Source organism: Acomys russatus, chromosome 28 (assembly GCF_903995435.1).
Source record: "Acomys russatus chromosome 28, mAcoRus1.1, whole genome shotgun sequence".
Taxonomy (NCBI): Eukaryota; Metazoa; Chordata; class Mammalia; order Rodentia; family Muridae; genus Acomys; species Acomys russatus.
The window spans coordinates 41,623,356-41,626,813 of NC_067164.1; the positions used below are offsets into that span (position 1 = coordinate 41,623,356).

The following is a 3,458-nucleotide window of genomic DNA, read 5'->3' on the forward strand; positions in this document are numbered from 1 at the left end:
CCCACCAGCCTGAAACAGGGACACATCTGGGTTTGGACAAAGAGCAGTTAGACACAGCCCTGCAGACTTGCCTGATTTCTCTCTTTGGCCCTTGGGCCTTCCATGGAAATGTGAACTTTTCCTTTGCCTCTCACAGGACACCCTCCAGAGCTTAACAACAGCCCCATAGAGATTGGGCAGCGCCTTTGGCAGCTGCGTGGAGGGCAGGGGCCCCTGTGTTATACGTCAGAAGTGTTCACACCACAATATCCTCTTAGTTTTGGGACCCGCCCTATTTGTACTTTGGCTTCATGGAGCTTGGGGGCAGAAACATAAATTCAGCTGGTTACAGTTCTGGTTGATGGGGTGACCTTTATCCTACATGTCTGGGATGTTTTCCCAAAGAATAAGAGAAAAAGAAAAAAAAAGGGGGGCTTTGCCAAAGACATGTAGTACCTTGGAGACATCTGGCGGAGGAATGTGTTTGGGCATGGGTCCCCCAGACTTGACTAGTGTTTGGCTTGCAATAGGGCAGTGTTTCTGTGGCAACCCATATGGCTGTTTACTTGCAATTTTATTCCATCATTTGCAACAAGGAATTTTTTAAAAGGAAGTTTATAGCTCAAACAGCTCCCAGGAAGGTTGGGGGCGGGGTAAGGACACATCCACAGCTAACTTCAGCGCAGGGCAGGGTGTGATCAGAGCGAGCACGACGGATGAGGAAATTCCAGGTTCAGGGTGGGCTTCCAGGAAGTGAAGGTGTCAAGCAGATTTGAAAGATGCTACAAGGTTGGAAGAAGTTAGGCTTCCATTGTCAAGCTGATGGGTCTTGGAATGGCCTAGGAGACACACCTCCACATAGCTTGTTGTGATGAACCTCAGCATTATTGCTGTCTCAGGTCAGATAACCCTTTTCTTTAAAAAAAAAAAAGATTTATTTATTTATTATGTATACAGTGTTCTGGCTGCATGTACACCCACAGGCCAGAAGAGGGCACCATATCTCATTATAGATGGCTGTGAGCCACTATGTGGTTGCTGGGAATTGAACTCAGGACTTCTGGAAGAGCAGTCAGCGCTCTTAACCTCTGAGCCATCTCTCCAACCCAGATAACCCTTTCTCTGAGTGCTGCAGCTGCTCTATGTCCAGCCCTGGGCTCTACCCGCCAGGTGCCAGGTGCAGCCGCCTTCCACTGGATCCTCCACTTGTAATAACCAAATGCCTGTAGACATTCCCAAGTGTCCTATAGGTGGGTGGAAGCATTGCTAAATTGCCCTGGTTTAAAACAACAACAAACAAAAAACCTTATCAAAAATCAAAAAAACAAACAACAAAAGACATCAAATTATTTTTAAAGCTTATATTTATGAGATATGTTATAATATCATATACTTCTGCCATGTTTGTACACACGAACCTGTGTAATCCTCATAGAACCCAGGGGAACAACACAGGTATAGTGGATATAAACATGTTTTAGTTTTGATCCTACGTGTGGGATGTGAAACTGCCTCCTTGTGAGGGTGTGTGATGTTTTGTCCACTGGGGAACTGCCTCGTGAGACGGCATGTGATGTTTGTCCACTAGAAAGGGAACTGTCTCATGTAGGGGGATGGTCTTTGCCAGTTGAAAACATCCTGTACATACTATAAAAGGGTATATGAATAGCCCCCAAAACAAAAAGAGATAGCTTTTACATCACCTCTTGGCTTCTCATCTCTTCAATTTGAGACGTTCCTAGAGAGAAATGCTCCAGAGAACACTTTGAGGTTCCTGCTGCTGCAGTTGTGGTCGCTTTTGCTGGATTGCTATTAAGTGAGTCTGCTGGAATCCTGACGATGGAAGAGTGGAATCACCCCAAGGCTGAGTCTAAACCGTCTACCTGTCCTGAAAGGGAGGAAGAGGCATTCAAGAACCCCAAATAAAGTAGGTTTTGAAAGGTCAAAGCCTATAGGCAGATGCACTATCACTGAGATCACATCTAGCAGAAGACTGAAAGCTGATTCAGGACCCCACCCCCACCCACTCATCCTCTACACCACCAAGCTACATCACACACACACCCAGACTAACTTGCCAGTCGTTTTCACATGGATCTGCAAACCACATGCTGTGGGCAACAGGAAGGTGTGGGGTGAGGGAGCTTTGAAAGCATCTCAGCCATCATGACCATCATGGCCGTCATGACCATCATGGCTGTCATGGCCATCATGACCATCATGACCATCATACATGGGAATCTCTGTGTTAGGTTCTTCTACCTTTTGACTTAAGCACCGAGGATGCAAAATTTATCTGAAGGGATGCAGTGGTCCCACATGTAAGGGGCCATGAATGCCAATTGCAGACTCCACCTCCGACTTTAGGCTCTTTAATGTCAGTCAGTTCCCCTGACTTATGCTAGCCCTCTGTCTCATGCAGCCTTGATTTTAGACTAACACATGGGCTATCTCTCTCTCTCTCCCCCCTCCCCTGCACCCCACCCCCATCTCTCTCCCTCTCTTTGTTGGATCTGATTAGAATTCTAGTCCCGCTGGGTATTAGATGTGAAACCTGTGAATTAAGTGTCTATCTGTGCTTCCGTTTTCTGTGTCCTATACAGTGGTGTACAGAGAAGAGCTAAAGCGGAATCATTGTTTAGATTTGAAGTAACACACCCTGTAAAGTGTTATTAATAACACGCTATCCTTGTTGTTTTGTTTTGATGTTTATCTGCATTTATTTTACGCTGAATTTATTCTTGTATCATCAGTTCTTGTTTCTTCAGCTTCTTCTGGGATACCTTTTTTCTTCTGTGGTACCTCCTCCTCTGGCTTTGGAACAGTCTGCTCCTTTTCAGTGAGGAGCGTCTTGATGTGGCAGTGGGAGCTCATGTACGGGTTAATGCAGCCATGGGCTCTGTAAGTTCATCGGCACATCTTAGGTGCCTTGTTCACCTGGACGTGTTCAATGACCAGGGAATCTACATCTAAACCCTTAATCTCAGCATTGCTCTTTGCATTTTTCAGCATCTGCAGCAAAATTCAGCACTCCTTTTTGGCCACCGACCCTGAGTCCAGCCCCACTGTTTGACCTGGCCGGACCTCCCGACTGCACTATTACACTGCCTGCCCAGAACTGCACACATTGCTTCTTTAAGGTGACATCTTTCAGATACTTGGTGGTTTTTTGGATATGCATAGCCTTGAGGGCCTGGGCAGTTTCCGGGTGTTCTTAAAGTGAACATGAAGAATTGAACCTCTTGATCTGCATGATTTTGTAGGGTTTTCTGAGTCAGGTGAGCAGCCACCCATCTTCGCGGGTTACCTCTGGCCACTCACAGGAAGAGCGCTATCCTTGTTGTTAGTCATCAATCTCTTCATAGGAATTTGTCTGCCAGGTTGCCTCTAGTATGGTCTGCCCTCAGTTGGGATAGACCCAAATGCAGAGCTGAGCACTCGGGTGGCAACTGAGGCTCTGGATGCACACAGGAGGGACA

The 3,458-nt window shown here is 46.5% G+C and overlaps 1 pseudogene; it reads right to left on the reverse strand.

The window, feature by feature from the left end:
- Nucleotides 1–2,714: 2,714 nt before the first annotated feature.
- On the reverse strand, nt 2,715–3,195 carry LOC127210589 (60S ribosomal protein L17-like; annotated as a pseudogene).
- Nucleotides 3,196–3,458: the final 263 nt, after the last annotated feature.